This window comes from Vicugna pacos, chromosome 33, assembly GCF_048564905.1.
Source record: "Vicugna pacos chromosome 33, VicPac4, whole genome shotgun sequence".
Lineage (NCBI taxonomy): Eukaryota > Metazoa > Chordata > Mammalia > Artiodactyla > Camelidae > Vicugna > Vicugna pacos.
The window spans coordinates 15,656,515-15,677,798 of NC_133019.1; the positions used below are offsets into that span (position 1 = coordinate 15,656,515).

The window sequence follows — 21,284 nt, forward strand, 5'->3', positions numbered from 1 at the left end:
ATCCCCACAGGAAACAAAATCAAGTCAAACCAAACCCTGGTTGAGGCCCCCACTGCGGTCTCAGAACCCACCACCAGAAGATACTGGGGACTGTACTGGGTTTGTGTTCAGAGAGCTGAAAAGAAAAGAGATCAGAAGAGGAAACGGCCACACACAGGACAAAAGAAGAGCCTGCCCCAGCGGTAGCCAGATCTGCTAGCTGCCTTTTTTTCTGTAAGGCCCTCGAGCTACCAAAGAAAATTCAATTATTGGAAAAATATATTTGAATGATTAGAAGAGAGTCAAAAGAAGAATATTCTATGACATATGAAACTGACAGGAAAATCCAATTTCAGTGTGGCTATAAATAAAGTTTTATTGAAACACACCCCTGCATTTACGTGTTGTATCAGGTCATCTTCGAGCTACAAAGGCGGGGTTGAGTAGTTGTGGCTGAGACGAGACGTCCTGCAAAGGCAAAATGAATGATTATCATGCCTTTTTTAAAGACAGAGTTTGCAGACCCTTTGTCTAACCCAGCCAAAGAGTACATTTCACTGCAAATCTCTCAAATGGATCTCAAGAAAGAGTAGGTTCTGAACCACCCGTTGTCCCTGGGTGGGTGGGTCGGGAGGGGGTGCATTTGTGGAGGGAGGTAACTTAGATGGGATCCCTGCTCCAAGAAACACAAAGTAAGTCAGATACACCAAGTTTACCGGGTGGAGCATTTCTGCCGACAAAGGACTTGTCTCCTTTTATAAATTTGTTTCAAGCAACACAGCTTATCAGTGAACACAAGAACACATTAGCTGCCCACAAATTAGCATTTAGTACAATTATCTACAAAAGGGACAAGGAATCCATTTACATTTCAAATCTTCTTCACTCCATTTAGCCTGAAACTTTTTCCAAGTAACAAACACATCCAGGAACACTAGATAACTATTTCTTATCAGTTTAGACGCCATTTTAATCCACCCTTTACTAATGTCACCCTTGTGTGAAGGCGGAGGAGGGAAGCAACCAGGGAAACGGAATAACTAATGAATAGAAATTGGAACCTGGCAAGCTCGCTGACAATAGCCCAAAGTGTTATGATGTCAAAGTTCCATTAACTGGATGTGTTAATCAACCACTCCCTGCGTCCTCCGGTTTCCTTAACCCTCTCTTGTGCTGATCAAAGAATGAGATGCACTGGGTCTTTCTGCCTAATTCAAAAATAACATGCAGAAAAATGTCCGTAACCAAATTCCATCATCTAAAAATCACCCAGTTTATTCTGTGTCTAATAATCATGGAGACATATGTCTGTGTTTAAGAAGGAATCAAGAAAATAGCCAAAATACAAGATTATAAATGCTTTCAAATTCTGGAATAGGACTTAAAAGACTTTTAATAGCTGAACTTGTCTTAAAGATTTTGCTCCAGAAAGCTTAGCTGCACTTTTCACCTTCCTCATGAAACTGCTAATATGTGGTTTGCTTTTAGTGGCTTACTTACGTCCAACAAAAGAATGATGGTCTAATTTTTAATCAAAATTTGCTTGTGTTTAAACTCTTCAGTTCTTTTTTTTAAATTTTTTTAATCATTCAAAGTAAATAAGTAAATACCACGTTGCAGAGAGGCACAGATGGCTGGGGAATCTACGGGAAGCCCAGATGGTGTAGCAACATGCCCACAGACCAGTCATCCCATCGGCAGTTTCCAATCTGACTGTGGCTTGGATTAATATAACCTCTAGTCTCCCCACCAGCTGAGGGGCTCACAAGACTAGTATTTGGGCCAGAAATGATGCTGACTGAAGACATCCAGGCCTCATCTCACTGCCTGCAGCAAATTTGATTTCCGGTTTCATATGGACTGAAATGGTCCAACTTCCTTTGGCCCTGTCACAGGTCACCCATGCTTCTAAGAGCACACAGTGTGGTGTGGGAACCCGTGCGCCTAGGTGTGCCCTCATGTGGATTACAATCTCCTATTTTTCTTTAAGACAATCCCTTTACATTTACAATGAATAGTTCATGGGAAAAAAACCTAAAAATTAATACAGAGGGAATAATATTAATAAGGGACTTTTTCACAGGACTAAAAAAAGAAATGCAATTACTATTTCCAACATTATACAAGGGTAGTTTATCTGAACAATGAATTCGAAGAATTAGGAAATAACCACATTTCCTTTCATTTTTTTTATCAGGTCTTAATCTATACTTAGAGGAAAATGAAAGCAAATATACCAGTGTTCTTAATCAATTTGTAGACAAGACTAACAGAACACCATGTGAACAGGCTAATATGGGCAAACAAAGGAGAGATGTCCCGTGTTTGAAAATCAGCTTATTCATGTTATAAAATAATACATACAAATTATTTAAGAAGTATGTCCCAAGAAAACAGCAAATCCAAATTTATTAGGTTACAGAACCCTCTGTGCCTCAGTTTCTCAATGTGGAAAATGATCTCAAAGAGTAGACTGTGGGAAACTAAATGAATTAATACACTAATGGGCTGGCAGGTTATAAGCACCCAAAGGTATTAACTATGATTACTTCATTATTAAATGCGTTCCTAAAGTTTCAATCACATTCTTTTTCCCAAAAGAATTTTACTTTTTCTGATACATAGGAAACAGGAGATGTGTAACGCTAGGATTCATAATTAAGGAGCAATACACAATGCAACCGTAATTTAGAACGGATCATAGGGAAGCGAAATTAAATGTGGAAGGTGGAGTATTAAAGTAACGAAGGAAAATAACAATGCCGTTAAAATCAAGGTCACAACTAACATGAGGATTCAAGCCATTATGAAAGAATCTGCTGGCTGTTTCATAATTCACTTTAAAGCTCTTAATAATTATTCAAATATTCTGTCATTGCTATGAGAGCAGAGACCATAGGAACTCTGGGATGGTCACCGAAGAATACTCTAGAAGTAGGTAAGTCCACCAGGGTGCAATGATGGCACTAGGTACTGAGCAATTTCCAAGTCAAAGGCAAACCTGGTAAGTCTTTCCTTAAATCTCCCAAGAAAGAGCAGGCTCACTCCTCCAGGCACAACCTAAGCTGGATCTTACTAATTTGAATACAATCAGATTTACTTCTTAGGACACAAGAGACAGAAAAGGAGGAAGTGATCTCTTTTAACACATCCCTTTTAACACCTGGAAGCAGTGTAAAGGACCAGAAGGCATAGGGAAGCCATGTTAGAGTTGCCATGGCAACACCCCAGGATGCGCTTAGAGACTGAAATGACAGAAAAGGGCACGGCTGGGTGATGGCTTCTACCAGGCACCAGAGGCATATTGAGGTGGGGATGGTGTTCTGGTTGATGAGTCGGTGGGATTTCTGCATGGACAGGACTTCAGATGACCCCTCTGTTCTCTAAAAATAAAAATCACCTGAAGCAATTGTCCTGTAAGCAGCCAGGGAGCCTAGTCCTTTCACTCTGTTGATCTGGGTTTGGGTGGCCATTTGCTTCTTCTGCAGCTCATCTTTTTCAATTCCTTTCTGCTTTTCTGGTTTGTTTATTTGTTTGTTCATTCACACTCTCTGTTAATCAGCTGAAGAGGTTATTATAAACAGAATTAATTTATTCTAGCTACTGGTCCAGGAAAGCATATGGTGAATGTGACAGAACAATAGTTATCTGCAACCACACAGTAATAAACTCAAGAGAAACAAATCAAACGGGGGCGCCCCACCCACTTCACAGCAGACAATGAATTTATTGCTTAACACCCTTCCAAGTCTCATTATGCTTTCTAATACTCTCTTCCACATTTCCCCAAGGTCTTATTTATCCTCTCTTGATGGACAGTCCATGAGGCAGCATAATATAGTAGTTAAAATCATGGATTCCACAACCAAGCTACTTAGGTTTGCTTCTGAGTGCCACTAAATAAATTTATTTTGGGAAAATTCATGTCAACCTATCACAATATTCTTTCTTCTTTTTTTAAATTGAGGTATAATTGACACATAACATTTTATCAGTTTCAAGTGTACAATGTAACGATCTGATATCTGTATACACTATGAAATGATCACCACAGTAAGTCTAGTCACCCACCACCCATCACCATATGAAATTAGAAAATTTTTTTTCCTTATGATGAGAACTTTTAAGATGTACTCTCTTGGCAACTTTCAAATATGCACTGCGACAGTATTGACAGTAGTCACCATGCTGTACATCACATCTCTGTGACTTATTTATTTTATAACTGGAACTTGGTACCTCTTGACCCACTTCATCCATCTCTCCCACCCCCAACCACCCTCCCCCCTTGGCAACCACCATTCTGTTCTCTGTATTTATGAGTTTTGTCTTGTTTATTCTTTTGCTTTGTTTTTTAGATTCCACATGTAAGTAAGATCATACGGTGTTTGTCTTTCTCTGTCTGACTTATTCCACTTGGCATAATACCCTCAAGGTCTACCCATGTTGTTGGAAATGGCAACATTTCATTCTTTTTATGGCTGAGGGTATTGCATTGTATATTATATACACCACATCTTCTTTATCCATTCATCCATCGATGGACACGTAAGTTGCTTCTACATCTTAGTGATTAGAAACAATACAGCAATGAACATAGGGGTGAATATATCTTTTCAAAGCAGTGTTTTCATTTTCTTCAGATAAATACCCAGGAGTGGAACTGCTGGATCAAACGGTGGCTCTATTTTTTAATTTTCTGAGGAATCTCCATACTGTTTTTCATAGTGGCTGCACCAATTTACACGCCCCCAACAGTTCCCTTTTCTTCACATCCTCACTAACACTTGTTATTTGTCTTTTTGATAAGCTGTTCTGACAGATGTGATGTGATAGCTCACTGTGGTTTTGACTTGCATTTCCCTGTTTAGTGATATTGAGCATCTTCTTATGTGCCTGTCGGCCATCTGTATGTCTTCTTTGGAAAAAAGATCTATTCAGATCTTCTGCCCTTTCTAAAATTGGGTTGTTCGTTTTTCTGTTGTTAAGTTGTATGAATTATTTATATATTTTGGATATTAACCCCTTATTAGATATATAACCTGCAAGCATTGTCTCCCATTCAGGAGGTTGCTCTTTCATTTTGCTGATGGTCTCCTTTGTTGGGCAGAAGGTTTTTACTCTGAGGTAGCCCCACTTGTTTATTTTTCCTTTTGGAGTCAGATCCAAAAATCTGTGCCAAGACCAATGCCAAGAAGCTTACTCCCTATGTTTTCTTCTGGAAGTTTTATGGTTTCAGGTCTTACATTCAAGTCTCTAATCTATTTTGAATTAATTTTTTGTGTATGGAGTAAGATAGTAATCTAGTTTCATTCTTTTGCATGTAGCTGTCCAGTTTTACCAACACACCATTTATTAAAGAAACTTCCTTTCCCCATCGTATATGTTTGCCTCCCTTGTTGAAGATTAGTTGACTGTAAAATTGGGTTTATTTCTCCATTCTGTTTCACTGATCTATGTGTTTTTATGCCAATACCATGTTGTTTCAATTACTATAGTTTTGTAATATAGTTTGAAATCAGGAACAGTGATGCCACCAGCTTTGTTATTTTTTCTCAAAATTGCTTTGGCTGTTCAGGGTCTTTTGATAGGGAGTGCACTGAATCCGTAGATTGCTTTGGGTAATATGGACATTTAAAAAATATTAGTTCTTCCAATCTATGAGCACAGGATATTTTTCCATTTATTCCTGTCTTCTTCAATTTCTTTCATCAATGTCTTATAGTCTTCAGTGCACAGTTCTTTTACCTCTGGTTAAATTTTATTCTTTTGATTCAACTGTAAATGGAATTGTTTTCTTAATTTCTCTTTCTGAAAGTTCATTATTAGTGTTTAGAAACACAACTGATTTTTGTATGTTGACTTTGTGCCCTGCAACCTTACTGAATTCATTTATTAGTTTTAACTTTTTTGGAGTCTTTAGGGTTTTCTACATATAAAATCATGTCATCCACAAATAGAGACAGGTTTACTTCTTCCTTTCCAGTTTGAATGCCTTTTCTTTCTTTTCCTTGCCTAAGTGCTTTGGCTAGGACTCCCAATACTATGCTGAATAAAACTGGGCATCCTTGCCTTGTTCTTGACCTTAGAGGAAAACCTTCTGTTTTTCACCACCGAGTACGATGTTGGCGGTGGGCTTGTCATATATGGCCTTTATGATGTTGAGGTATGTTCCCTCTTTGCTCACTTTGTTGAGAGTTTTTTTTTTAATCATAAATGGATGTTGAATTTTGTAAAATGCTTTTTCTGCATCTATTGAGATAATCAAGATTTTTGTCCTTCATTTTGTTAATGTGTTGCATAACACTGATTGATCTGAAGATGTCGAATGATCCTTGCATTCTGGAGTAAATTCCACCTGATCATTGTGTATAATCCTTTTAATGTGTTATTGAATTCAGTTTAAAGTTTTCTGTTCAGGATTTTTGCATCTATGTTTATCAGGACTTTGGGCCTATAATTTTCTTTGCTTGTAGTGTCCCTGTCTGGTTTTGGTATCAGGATATTGCCGGCCTCATAAAATGAGTTTGGAATCATTCTCTCCTCTTCAATTTTTGGGAAAAGTCTGAGAAGTCAAATCTTCTTTAAATGCTTAGTAGAATCTGGTCTTGGATCTTCGTTTTCTGAGAAGTTTTTGATGAATGATTTCATCTCCTTGCTAGTAATCTGTCTATTCAGATCTACTAATTCTTCAAGAGTCTATCGTGAAAGATTGTATGTTTCTACAAATTTATCCATTCCTTCAGGGTTGTCCAATCTGTTGGTGCATAACTGCTCCTAGTGGTCTCACGGTCCTTTGAGTTTCCATGGTAACGCTGTAATTTCTCTTCCAGTTCTGGTTTTATTTATTTGCGCACTCTCTCCTTTTACCTGGTGAGCTAAAAGTCTGTCAAATCACCAGTTTAGGTTCACTGGTCTTTTCTATTGTCTTTTTAGTCTCCACTTATTTCTACTCTGATCTTTGTTATTTCTTTCCTTCCGCTAATTTTGTGTTTCATCAGCTCTTCTTTTTAGGTGTAAGATTACTATGTTTATTTGAGATTCTTCTTGTTTTCTGAGGTATGCTTGTATCACTATAAACTTCTCTCTAGAATTGCTTTTGCTGCATCTCATAGATTTTGTTAGGTTGTAGTTTCATTTTCAACATATTTTTTGACTTCTTCCTTGACTTAAACATCGACTCATTTCTTGGTCAGTTTTAATTTGCACATATTTGTGATTTGTCCAGTTTTCTTCTTTTAACTGATTTCTAGTGTTATATCATGTGGTCGAAAAGGATGCTTGATAAGATTTCAGTCTTCTTAAATTACGGAGTTTTGTGGCCTGACATATGATCTTCTATGGAGAATGTTCCAACTGTACTTGAGAAGAATGTGTATTCTGCTGCTTTGGGATAGAAGCAGATACAGATATACATGTTTGGATATATATGTGTGTGTGTATGTACGTATAAGGTCTGTTTGGTCTAATGTGTCTTTCAAGGCTGATGTTTCCTTATTGATTTTCTGTCTAAATGATCTATTCATTGATGTAAGTGGGCTCATAAATTCCCCTACTATTATTGTATTATTGTCAATTTCTCCCTTTCTGTCTTCAAATATTTGTTTTATACTCTTTAGGTGCTCAGTTTTCTCATCGCAAAATGGGAGGAAGATAATAGCGCCTACCTTCTCGTGTTGTTTTGAGGATTACATGAGTTCATATCTGTAATGGGCACAGAAACATGCCCTGTAGGCATTTATCACTGTCACAGGGCATGTTTTCCACAATGGTTCTTCTAAATAATGGTCCTGTTTAATTGCTTTAATTATCTCCAGGGAGCTGATGACTGTCCAGTCCTTATCTCCTTTGTCATCATTTTCCCATGCTCCTGACTTCCATGCCCAACTGCCTGCCGGTGTATATTCTTGAAAGTCCCGTGAGCCTTCCAAACTCAACAAACTCACTCACACTGGACACATTACATCCCCTTTCACCTCAGGCCCTTCTCTCTACTCCAGTTCTTCAAATGACTGTCGTTAGCCTGGTCTCAGATCCAACGTCACCTCCTCAGGGAAGCCCTACCTGACCAGCCTATTCATAGGGGCCTCCCTACCCCTCTCCTCATCCCTGAAGACTGTCCCTATCTTAGCATCCTGTTGTGGTTCCTTCATAGCCCTGATCACTGTATCTGATATAATTTTCCTCATTTATTTGCTTACTTGCTGAATGCATGTCCCGTCCACTAGAACAAAGCTCCATGAGACCAGCACCTTATTTTGTTCACGGCTACATCCTTGGAACCTAGAGCAATATTTGGCACTTAGTACACACCTAGTGTCTACTACATGAATTTGCTGAGTAAATTCCATGGCATAAATTTCGGAAGATTTTGCTCTCGTATATTTGTTTAAGAAATGTTTTCAGGCAGAACATTCTTTGACATAAATTGTAGCAATATTTTTTTTTTTGGATCTGTCTCCTAAAGTAAAGGAAACAAAAGCAAAAATAAACAAATGGCACCTAATTAAATTTAGAAGCTTTCGCAAAGCGAAGGAAACCATCAACAAAAGGAAAAGACAACCTTCTAAATGGGAGAAAATATTTGCAAGTGATAGGACTGATAAGGGGTTAATAACCAATATATATAAACAGCTCATACACTTCAATATCAAAAAAAAATCAGAAACAAACAACCTGATTAAAAAAACACACATTTTCCCAAAGATAAAATGATGCAGATGGCCAATAAGCACATGAAAAGATTCTCAACATCCCTAATCATCAGGAGAATGCAAAGCAAAACCACGATGAGATATCATCTCGCACCTATCAGAGTGGCTGTCATCAAAAAGAACACAAATAACAAATGTTGGCGAGGATATGGAGATAAGGGAACCCTAGTACACTGGTGTGCTGTTGGTGGGAATGTAAACTAGTGCAGCCGCTGGGGAAAACAGTATGGAGGTTCCTCAACAAACTAAAAACAGAACTCCCATATGACCCATCAATTCCACTCCTGGGTATGTATCCAAAAAAACCAAAAGCACTTAATTTGAAAAGATAACATGCACCCCAATGTTCATAGCAGCATTATTTGCAGTAGCCAAGATATGGAAGCCACCTAAGTGTCCATCAACAGAGGACTGGATAAAGAAGTTGTGAGATATGTATATACAATGGAATACTATTCAACCGTAAAAAAGAATGAAATTTTGCCATTTGCAACAGCATGGACGGACTTTGAAGGTATTATGCTGAGTGAAGGAAGTCAGACAGAGCAAGGCAAATACTGTATACCATCACTTCTATGTGGAACCTAAAAAATACAGCAAAGTAATGACTAAAACAAAAACTAAGCAGACTCATACACAGGGCAAACTAGTGGTTACAAGTAGGGAGAGGAAAGAGGGAGGGGTGATACAGAAGATTATGAGGTACAAACTATAATGTATAAAATAAGCTACAAAGATGTATTTACTGTACAAGGGCTATAGCCAACATTTTATAATAACTATAAATAGAGTAGAACCCTTAACATTGTGAATCACTGTATTGTACATCTGTAGCTTATGTAATATTGTAGATGAACTATATTTCAATAAAAAAAGAAATGTTTTCACCAATGATGCTAAAAATAGAAAGGCTTTGGCCCTTGGTACAGTAAGTTTCAGCTATCTGAAATATTCAATATGTGGAAAGTCTCATTGTCCCCGAAACAGGAGCTAAATAAATTCTCTATAGTTTTTTTTTCTTGCCCACGTAACTTTTGTACATTTATTAGAAGTTTAAACAAGTTCAGCTTAAATGCATCTTGATGATGACAGTGATCCCACTGTGATTTTAGGTCTTTATTTCAAAATAAATGTCCATGAATGACAAGTACATTTATTTTGACATACGTGCCTCCTGTCCTTTAAAGAACCACTTGACTGTTTTCACTAACAACTATCTAAAATGTATTCTTGAAAATACAGCTACTAGACTTAGGGACAAAGAGTGAAATCAAGTCCAGTGCATTCCTTAGTCAGTTTCAACAAAGGACAAGTAGAGATTCTAACAGCTCCCAGGGAGACTGGCAGTCGTGGGACCTGGAACCAGATAATTCCGCTAACGGGAGGATATGTTTGTTGATCCTAATTTGATGATCGCTTTTTATACTAGCTAGGTCAGCTGAACTCAACATTTACTGAATTTACACTTTGGGCTCCATCTCTCAATTAAGTTCTGGACAGAATACAGTAAGTAAGACACAGAACCCATCCTCAGATGAGTTAGTACCTGTGCACCTGCCTGGCACACAGCAGATACTCAATAAAAGTACGCCGACTCCACTAAAGCAGAAAACAACATTAGATGAGAGCATTAGAAAGATTTACAACATGCCCTGGGGCTTGCAGCTTGGACGGGCAGAAAGAAGCTGGGATTTGGACATGTGTACCATGCTGAAATCCCAGCTCTGAGGCTTCCTGGCTGTGGGATCCTCAGCAAACTTCTTAACCTTGGCAGACTCAATTTGATCCCTTGTAAACGGGGATAAGAAGTCCTACACCTTGTGGGACTTGCCACTGGAGCATTAGATACGATATTTGTAAAGCGCTGGGGTTGGCACAGGGCAGGGGCTCAACACCTGGCAAGCAAGATGCGGCATGGAAGGGAGATTGCCAAAAGCAGGGCATGCTTTGAAACGAACTTGTGATAGGAAAGCCAGATGAAGGTGTTCCAGGCAGAGGGAGTGCTGTGAGCAGAGCCGGGAGGAGAACTGCGCAGGCTGCGTGCATCCCTCTGGGGGACAGGGCATCATTCTGGCGGCCGGGTTAGAATGGCCGAAGACACGAAGCAGCGGAACGGTAAATCACATGTCGGCTGAGGGCTTTGAATCCCAGACCCAGGAGTTCCTAATCTGTGAGGTCAGTTAAACAGGGATCTACTGAGAGTCTGGGGCAGGGAGGAACAGGTAGAAAATCAAACAAAATATTTAGAAATTCAGAAATAGCATCGAGCTGGAAGGGACGTGGGAATTGATCTAATCCAATGGACACATTTTCACAGATAAGGAAACTTGAGAGTCAAAGTGCATAAGAAACATGCTCAGAGTCCCAGGCGAATTGGCACCAATGCAGTGTCCCGACTGGAATCCAAGTCTCCTGACTTAACCAACACTTTTCCCCTAGTGCCTCCAAAATATGGCATATGTACATATATGCATGTATGTACACACACACACACATACATACATACACACATACATTTACACACACACTAAAACACATGATGCTTGAGAAAAAATATCCAGCAGTATATTTTCTGTGGGGACAGAGAATGATTTTCTCTGGGACAGAGAAGTGGAAGGGCATTGATAGCTTTCGCCAGCCATTCCGTCTCTCTCCAGAACAGGCACCATCTCTCCTGCTACCCTGCTTCCTTCCTCAGACTCCAACCTGCTCAACCCTCACCTCCCACTCCCACTTCCCTGCTAATTCTGTATCTTTTCAACATTCGTCAGTGTTAAATAACACTAGAGGGAAGCAAAGCGCCCAATCCAGAAAGTGGGACTTTCCACAGGACAGTTGTAACAAGCTCAACACATCGATGGTTGAGTAAAAACCATCAAAAAGTAAGCAAGGGTCTGCTCTGATGTGGAAGGGCCCTAGGAGACAGAGCCTGAGCTCGTGTTTACATCTGAGCTCCACCTGGATCCTCACTTGGAAAAACAAAAAGCACCCGTGAAAAGACAGTTCTGAGGCAGAGATACAAACGAGGACCAGATATTAGGAGAGACCGTTAATTTTGGACATGACGATGACTCTGCAGCTGACGGGGAAATGTCGGTCTTCACAGCGGTACCTACTAAATTAAAGGATGGGGTGGAACTACGAGATGCTGAGATTCGCTTTAAAGTAATTCAGGCAAATAACAGGGGGCAGATGAAACAAGTGAGTTACATTTTGGAGAGGCAGGTAATTAGGTTTATTTATTTATTTGCTAATGGAGGTGCAGGGGATTGAACCCGGGGCCTGGTGCATGCTGAGCATGCGCTTTACCACTGAGCTACACCCTCCCCCTCCAACAGATTTATTTTCAAACAGATATTATTAGCCATTCTACAGATAAGGAAACTGAGGCAGAGATTACAGTAATTTGCTTAGGGTCACGCAGTCAGTAGATGGCAAGGCACAGATGTGAACCAAGACAGTCTAGTTCTAGAGCGCAGGCACCCGCCCACAAGGCCAACCAAACGGATTCCCCACTTCATGTTAACATCTCTAAGACTCAGTTTCTTTATCTGCCAAATGAGATTAACAAAGCCTGCCTCAAAAGATTGTTGTAAGGATTCAATGAAAAAATAACTCGAAAAACATTTGCTATCGCTAGTAATTGGATCTTTTCCAGACTGTGGGAAGGGATTTTGAGATGCTCAGCTCAGTGTGGTCCCCGCCTCTCCTGCCCCAGGCTCCCGAGTATGTTTCAGGACTCCTGGGAAGGAGCCCACGTCCTTTGACTGAGTTGGCCCGGGAGCGGGAGGCTCCCCGTGTTAATGGCCCCATGTCCAGGCAATCGCTGGACTGTGCAGTTGTTTATCTGCTCAGCACCAACTGAGTGCCCTTCATTGTGCTGGGAACTGGGTGAACTGGATAAGAACCCTGAACTTGGATGCTCTGTCTGTGGGCAAGATAAGCACAGAAACAAAAAATTATATTATAGCAGAGTGAGTGCTATATCAGAGGACGGTACGAAGGGAAAAAGAAATGCTGAGAATATGGTGATTAACTTTCCTGGAAGAGGAGGGGAAATCAATCAATGACACGGCACAAATCTATCGTGAACACTTGACAAATACTAATTTATGAAGGGACAGTTCTGCTGTTCTTGTCCAATCACACTCCTTTTACAAAATTATTGGGTTTGGAGAAGACCCCAGCTGAGTACGAAAGTTTAGTCCCTTTCTGTGCTCAGGGTTGTCAGGAAATCTTACCTGCAAAACTTCAAAGGTCCCATTTACTGTAAGCAACCTAGCAGCTCGAAGACGCGGAGAAATAGAAAATGTATTTTTTTTAATTCTTAGATTTAATCATTCAAAACCAGACACTATTTTCCTTTTATATAAAAGCACTCATACAAAAACACACCTATGGCTTTCTGCATGTGAAACTGAGGTAATGTAATATTAAAGATTTCCCTCCACGTTTCTCTTTATCTAGGAAGCGTGCCAGGGATGTTCTTGTCAACGTGACTTAAAAAAGACTAGGCCAAAGCTGACAGAGCTGTGTGAGAGCTAACAACGAAAAAATTTCCCTGCCCTTCATTCCTGCTCCAATGGCCCAGATCTGCCTGCTACCAGCCTATCGGCCACGGGCGAGGTGGAGTGAGCTGGACAGGGGCCTGTGGGGCCCAGACAGGGGGAGCAAACACGAGTGTGGGCCACCGCAGGCAGCGCCAGGCCCTCAGTGCTTGGGAAGCACAAACCTGTCACCCAAACGTGGGCCTCAAAGAACCTGTCTCCGGAGGAGGGGTGGGATGGGCAGCAGTGGCGGCGAAACGGCACAAAAGCCCTGGTCTCCCGCCTGTGCATTAAGATTCCAAAAGCACCGCGAGTGGAAAAGCTCTCCATTTGATCTACGAGACAGCAAGAGAGACAGAGGGAACGATGCAGATCAAGCTCTGAGGACAAGATGGGCCGGGTGTGGAGGTTTACACAGCACCCAAAAGCTGCAGATACCGACAAAGCAAGCCATCATCTCTGTGACGGTTTCTATCCGTCTGATTTCTCTCTCTGATCACAGTGGTGCCAAATGATAGAGCCTGTCCCCCACGCTAACATCCAAATCCACTTAACCTTTCTCCCCTTGCCGCTGTCCTTGTTCGAGTTCCCTGGTTGGTCCAGGCTGGGCTACAGGCCAGAGTCAACCGCTGTGGGAATGGTCGCGCCCTCAAGCCCCCTCCCCCAGTCATCCTTTGTTTTCCTAGCTGTTGTTTTTAGTGCCTAAGGGAACTCTGTTTTTCCCTGTGTTTTAAAGCAGCATGACAGCACTTATCTATTCTCAATCGCCCCCCCAGAGGCAGTGGCAACTACAGCAGTTTGCAGGTGTTTTGTGCATAGGGTGGCGTGGGGAGGGGCTCCTGCAGAGAAGCACTGCGCTCAGCAGCCTCCCGCTGGGCTGAAAGGCTGCAGAGGGAAGGAGGCCCATGGACGGTGTAATGACTTCACAGCCCATCTGGGCGGGAGGCCATCCCGGGCGTCCCACCGGTCTGCAAAGGACCCTTTACAATTGTCTCTTGGCTCCAATTCATCTGCTTATTTGCTTTTAACTAAAAGGATGTGAAACAATCCCTCCAGTCAGAAACGGAATGACTTCCGTGTACCTGACTGTGTCGGATGGTTACAGAATGCGAGTGCCTCACGTCCATAAAAGTCTGCTCCGAATGCTCCTACCCAGAGGAAAAAGACTGGGTGTCTTTAAACGTTCAAAGAGACGGGGAAGAATAAGGACTCTCCATCCAGCTGTGCCGAGGCAGACCATCCATCTCAGGGGGCAGGACCTTCGGGACGGAGCTGCATCAGGGTTATGGGGCTGGGGGAGGGCGGAGGACCAGCACGGAAACTAAGTTTGAGGATAAACCAAGAGAGATGGTCGGCCCTCTTATCTGCTGCAGTGAAACAGCTAAGATTCTTCGACGCCTGCTTGATGGTTTTTCTGTATTTCTCTGAAACCAGCTTTCCCTAAGGGGGCCTTCTCTGTGCTAAACTCAATGCCAGGGAGAAGCGATGTTGGAGCAGTGGGTGACCTGTTTTCCATCAAATGTCCTGCTCCCTGCTGGTGGCGAGAACTAAGGGGCCTCCATGTGGGAGTCAGGGCGCTCCTTGAAGAACCAACTATTAACGATCTACGTTAGGGCTGCCACAGAAACTGTCTACAGAAAGGTATCTGGGTGGACCAGGTATTCTCTAAGTATTTTGCATCTGCTACCGATTTATTTTGTCATTCAACTAACAAGCTAAAGCCAGCTCCAAAAACTGGGGAAGTATTTATAAAGAGGAAATTTTAATCGAGAAAATGCTCTCCATACAGTCATTTTCTGCAAACTAAGACTGCTGTTACTCTTTCAACGTTGAGTGTTTCAGGACTGAACTTTTCCGTACTTCAGCAGTTAGCAGTTTTGTACTAGGACTTTCCAGGAGCTGGCCATCGTGGGCCGGGGCCAGTTCCCGCCGAGAAACAAAGAGGGGATTCTTTACTGACAGTTACAAGAGATGTTATATAATCTCACTCTTTTCTTCCAGTAGCGAGTGTAATTACTTACTTGTCTAAGACGAAAAGCATTTTCCACCTAGGCTCTACCGTTCTGAATTTTTACTCCTCCACGAACGATCAGGCGGGGTCGAGGGGAGACAGTCAGGCTTTCCTGACCCTCCAAGCTCTCCAACCGGTAATTATCTTCAGAATTTAAAGACCATAAACAGACTTCTCTATGACTGCAATTTTATTTGCGAACTGACTGAGATCTGCCTAGATTTGAATCCTGACTCCACTTCTTGGTAGGCGGGTAGCTTTAGGTAGCGCAGTTTAGCTGCCCATCCCTTAGATTCCCCTCCTGTGAAGTGAAATCCTTATAAAGAAAAGTAGCAGCCTCACAGTATTGCTTCAGTTTCTTTCCCTTTTAATCTTCCCACTCCCTGGTGTGCTGGAAAGGAGGAGGCTGTACAGCCAGAAAATCTAAGTCTGAATTTTCATCCCAATAAATAAATAAAATGTATTAAATCATCCCACCTTTGTAATTTTAGCCAGGCAAGCCATCTAACCTTTTAAAATCTTAGTTTACTTACCTGCAAAATGGGGAGGAAAAAAACCACCGCTTTATAGGATTCAGGGCTTGAATGAGACACCTCACCTGAGTCCTGAACGATCTACTATTCATGTTACTTGACTTCCTTTATGATTCATGACTTATGTACTGTCCTCAGTACCAACCCTGGACACAGTTTTCTTGTTAAGTAATTATCTCCCCTACCCTCTGACGCAGCTCTGCCCTCCAACCTACTTTGCTCATCTTAACATTTCCATCCTAGCCTTCTTACCCTCTCATGCATGTCTAATTTCCAGCTATTATAAGCTGCAATTCCCAAGGATGTAACTGCAGTGACGAACTATGGTCTGGTACTGGAGCCTTGAGTAGCCTAGAAAAAGCCTGAGTCCAATAAAACATCTGTAGTCCGCCATCCTGCCATCAACCATTTGGGTCAAGATACGCCGGGCAGAAAGCTACCGAAATGGGCCTCCTGAGCTGAGAGGCAGTGGGGTCTGATGAAATCTTTGAGAGTAAATAGATTTCTCTCTTACCAACTGTTTGATCAGGGGCAGTTACTCAACCTTTTTGAGAAGCAGTTAGCTTTTACCTTACAACAGACTTCTGCTGCATTGTGTATGCGTGTGTTTGGTGGTGGGTGTGGACTGAGGGGAGTGCATCATTATAGACCATCTTCCAGGGAATCGAACTTGTGGCAACTACCCCACACTGTCCACCCCCACGCACATTGCTCTTATTCTGTTCTGTGCTTTCTTTTCCCACAGCTGTGATCGATTTCTGAAGTATTATATAATTTATTTGTTTATTATGTTTACTGTCTGTACTGTCCATTTTAATATCCACTAGAATGTGAGTCTGAGGGAAGGAATCTTTGCTGTTCCTTTTGCGGATTATTTCAAGTGCCTAAAGCAATACCTGATTCACATTAGGTGCTTAGTGAGTGTCTGTTGAATGAATGAACAAACGAATGAATCATAGTCAAAATGGAACATAAGCCAAAATATGTCTCGAAGTGATAACTTTTGGGGAGTCAGGTACTGAGTATAATTTAAATTTCTATGGAAGTTCTCATTATTGCTTCCAATTTTAATTCCAAACTCCCTTTTCTCCTTTCCTGCTAGTGTCCTGGAGCTGTATACAGAGTTTAGGATTTATGGATGCAATTCACAAGACATGTAACTAGCAGACTGGACTTTTCCCCAGTACACTCCCAGCTGGGTGACGACATCGTGGCCACTGAGCACTGCATCTGTGTCGGGAAGAAGAGGAGGAAAAGGGCTCAGCAATCATCCCCCATCATTACTTCCTTAGCCTGTGTGTCACACATTCCCTACAAGTTCAAGAGTTCATGCACTGCATTACACTACAAATTACGTTGCAGAAAGTGAAATAATGTGCTATGTAGTTCTAAATCTCCTTTTCCATAAACTATGCTGTCTTGCTTTATTGTTCAGTGATGCAAAACTTCTCCTTTACCGAAGATGTATTGGTCTTGATCCCATTAACGTGGGTCAGTAATACTGTAAGTAATAATCCATGCAAGGCAAAGTCCTCATGAACGTTAACGAAAACACACAACCAGTAGTGGGGTTTTTTTTTTCCATCAGAGCCTTTGAATTTATCAACTCAGTGTACAGAGCATAACGTAAGAGTCTTTGAATTTATCAACTCAGTGTACAGAGCATAACGTAATGAGGTCAGAACGAACAGTTAAAAATCATCATCTCATAGCCACTTGTTGAGATTATGAAACAAAAACAATTGGAAAATCACAATTTACAGACAGTTAGAAAACCTCCAACATTCAGCGCACTCAAGCCCCATAAATTTTGGAAACATGCTTTTCATCAATCTAATATCTACATTTCACTCTGCATAATATTAAGTTGGCTGTACTGAAAAATCTATTTCTTTTCCTGTCTATAATTAAGCCTTACAGCGACAGACAATGAACTCTGCATGTTATTTTTGGGAGGAAAAATGCACCCAAATCCTTGGCTATGTTTTTTTGGTTCAGTTAATCAGATCAGCAAGTACCGCAATCTTCCTTTGGGAAAACTGTACTTTCTTCATTTTATGATGATCATTATCAGGGTCTTCATCTCCCCCTTCTGAAATGCTTCGCCATTGCTTTTTTGTGAAACATTCTGCTTTCTCTCCCCAACACACAGTTACTCTCACTTTTCCAAACTCTTCCAGCAGGCTGGTTCTGCAGACGCTGCACGGCGTGGCTCTCCAAAATCAGGAGAGCGAGGAACGAGGCTCAGTATTTCCAAGCTTCACTCTCCTGAACCATGACTGCTCATTTAGTAACTCAGACCTAATTAATAGCTTTTATGCACTGATTTTTTTTTAAAAACCCTAAATCAACTCCATCTTTTAAACTTTCAAAGGAAGAACCCAAAGCCTTAAGAATGTTTAAGCCAAATGTGGGGTTTAATAAAATGCGTAGATAGAACACATTCTGATTTCTCAACCGCTTTTCTAACTTTACGTTTTAATACACACCGGTCCCAATTACAGTTTTCTTAGCCTAAAGCAAAAAATAATTAACAGTATCCTCCAACTCCTCCAAAGATAATAAAATTCCATTGATTAGCTCCCATTCTCCCTCAATTCCTATCTTCTAATCTGCCTACCACTGACTGAGGAGTAAATACCATTCCCTTGAGACTTACTCGTTTTACTCTGATTTGGAGTTAAGGGCAGGGTTTCAGTCTACTTAGTGTCAGTGTTTAAAGCTTATGGTGCGTCTCTCCTCAAGCCTACTTGCTCATTTCTGATGAAGCAATTTCAAAAAAACCAAACAAACACAAGACTAACACACAAGTCTGATTCTTCAATGTATCGTGCCCTTCCGGAACCATTTATTTTGTGAAAATAATTGGTCACAATATGGGGAACAAAGGCATCACTTTTTCAGGCAGTTAGGGTTCAGTTTTCTTTTCCAATGCTGTGGAAGGCAATTGCTATGACACCCGAAAAGCAGACGGGATGGAAGGACGACCTGGCTGGCTGTTGTCATGCTGAGGACACACTGTGATGTCAGAAGCTAAGAGGCCATGTCCTTTGACCTCCATCATTCCACAGGTCAATGGCAGGTGTAGAGATTGAGCTCCTTCAATTAACCTGCCTTCTGTCAAAAGGCCAAAAGAGCAATACACAGAGGTTTTTACACAAACCCATTTATAATGATAATAAAGTGAACTGTAAGCCCTGTAAGTGATCAAGAAGAATAAATTGAGAGCTATTCATGCCTCATACTCATCCTATCGGGGGTGTCCAGTTCAGCAGTTCCTATGAAATGGGGGGTTTTGCACCCTTGAGTTAGCAACACATCAGGCAGAACATTGATGGATTTGCTAATATGTGGATAACTACAGAAAGGGATGGACAAATGGGACTGAGTAACACACTGCTAAGATCTGCAACTATTATCATAGGGAAGAACAAATCTGACTCCATATTAGATCTGTTTCTCTTACTTTAACCTTTGTATTCTATTGATTTTTCTAGAAGTTAAGAATGTTGCCTAGCCTGAAATATACAGGATAGCCCATTCTCAAGGCTCTGACTTTTAAAGGTGTAGCACTTTTCCATTCATGCAGAGATAAAAAGTTGCAGAACAGAGAATAACATTTGTCTCATTGGAGGTTTATGAGAACATCGTGACCTGACCATCTCGACAGGTGCGAGGATAAAAGATTCCAACACCAAGAAGTTTCCAACGACCAACGACACCCTCTCATCTTTTAGTGTAAAAGAAGTCTGAATTCTAACTTGGGTAAGATGGTTCTCTGGGACACTAGTCCACCATCTTCTTGGTCTGCTGTCTCTCCAAAAAAAGTCACTATTCCTTGACCCAACAACTGGTCTTTTGATCTATTGGCCTGTTATGCAGTGAGTAGTACGGACTTGGACTTGGTAACACTGTGAATCAGGGGAGACAGAGAATTATGGATGCAAAAGTCCACCTTAAACCAAAAAAGGAAAAAAAAAAAAACAAAATAAAAGTCAGCCTAGGTCATCTGTGGAGTGTTCTTTAGGGTTTTCTGCCTTTCAGTCTTTTCATTGTTAGCTCAAAACACAAATGCTATGAACATAGTGACATAAAGAGAAAGACCAGGACACAGGAGTTAACAACCATAACCTGCCAGCTCTGGCTACAAAGGACTGCACAGAAGTCCTCCAGCATCTGAAAAATGATTCTTTCTGCCTCTAGGCACCACCAGGGATGTACTTAGTTGATCTGTTTCAGAAATACAAACATCTCCAGGAGAGAAAGGCTGAAATAAAATTATGTGCTTTCTCTCTGGTTAAAATTTGTATTTGTCTAATAAGTCTTAGAAAAATAGATTCTGTGGTCTCAGGCAAAAAAAAATGGTCTTTGGGCTTGGGCTAATCTGGAAGGTTGCTATGTTTTAATTATTTATATACCCTGTATTGCTATAAAGTGGACTAAAATACAGTCAATTTATAATTACCTGTGCAAATTGAAGAGAAACTATTCAGACAGTCTAACATAAAACCTTACTGTTATTGTCCTTACACTGTATTGGGATTATGATTTATCTTCTGAGAACTTAACATTTCAAATTTTATTGTTTTAATCTACCTAACAAAGGCTCTTCCAGAAGCTGGAAATCGGCAAGCTTTCCCAATCTACTACTCTGTTCACACCTCTTTCAACTTTCCAAGTTGGAAATAGCCAGAATCCATACGTGTAGCTTACACTTTCCCTTGGGAAAGAGATAAGAAAGAAACAGGGATGCGTCTCAGTGACGGATGGACTGTTAACACCATCTTCCCTAATGATGTTAGTAAGAACTGAGAAGCAAGAGACATTCCTGAGAATCTGAACAATGATTTCCGATTTCCATTCCATAAGAAAGAACTGTTCAGTCTTCAATACCAGATTGCTCCGCCCTTCCTGACTTAGGTCAACTGGTCCATGAAACATGTACTGAAGAAGAAACTGATCAGTCACAAACTTAGTAAATGTCACCTGGAGATTGGCAAGAAGTCAGAGGTGCCTTTTAGAGCATTCATCACCAAATGTTCACCAAAAGTGTCCCTACATTCCCAGTTCTGGAAAACCAGCATTCAGTTCATGGGATCTGTTAGGTTGCCAGTGGCAAGAGCCCTGCACTGCCTGCTCCTTCTGGTTTTACAGCTACAGCTGTGAAAATCTTCCCTCAACTCCTCTCCCAGGGTGCTGTAACCCCACTACTGACAGCAGATTTTCTCCCTGATAATGAGTGTCAGTGCAATACGAGGGTTGTTACGTGGAATCTGGTGCTAGAAACGAATCTGTCTGCACTCAGCGATCACCACTGATCAAGGTGTTCCATCATCCCCGTTACTGGTATTAACGTGGCTTACAGAAGTTAGGTATAATTTGCTAAGTTGCAGGAGAACTGCTTCCCCAGCTCTCAGAAGGAAGATAACCGGGGAGACTGGCATAACGTCTGTGAGCTATTATCTGTCTGTATGGTATATGGGAGCTGAGTGAAATAAAT

The 21,284-nt window shown here is 41.2% G+C and overlaps 1 protein-coding gene and 1 long non-coding RNA gene across 6 annotated transcripts in view; both read right to left on the reverse strand.

The window, feature by feature from the left end:
* Positions 1-21,284, reverse strand: part of NCAM1 (neural cell adhesion molecule 1) — a 294,609-nt gene that overhangs the window by 156,895 nt on the left and 116,430 nt on the right. The window lies entirely within an intron of this gene.
* LOC140691143 (uncharacterized) lies at positions 336-952 on the reverse strand. The gene is made up of 2 exons (XR_012066643.1): positions 848-952; positions 336-447 (listed from the first exon to the last, which is right to left on the reverse strand). It is a non-coding gene; the product is annotated as an uncharacterized lncRNA (long non-coding RNA).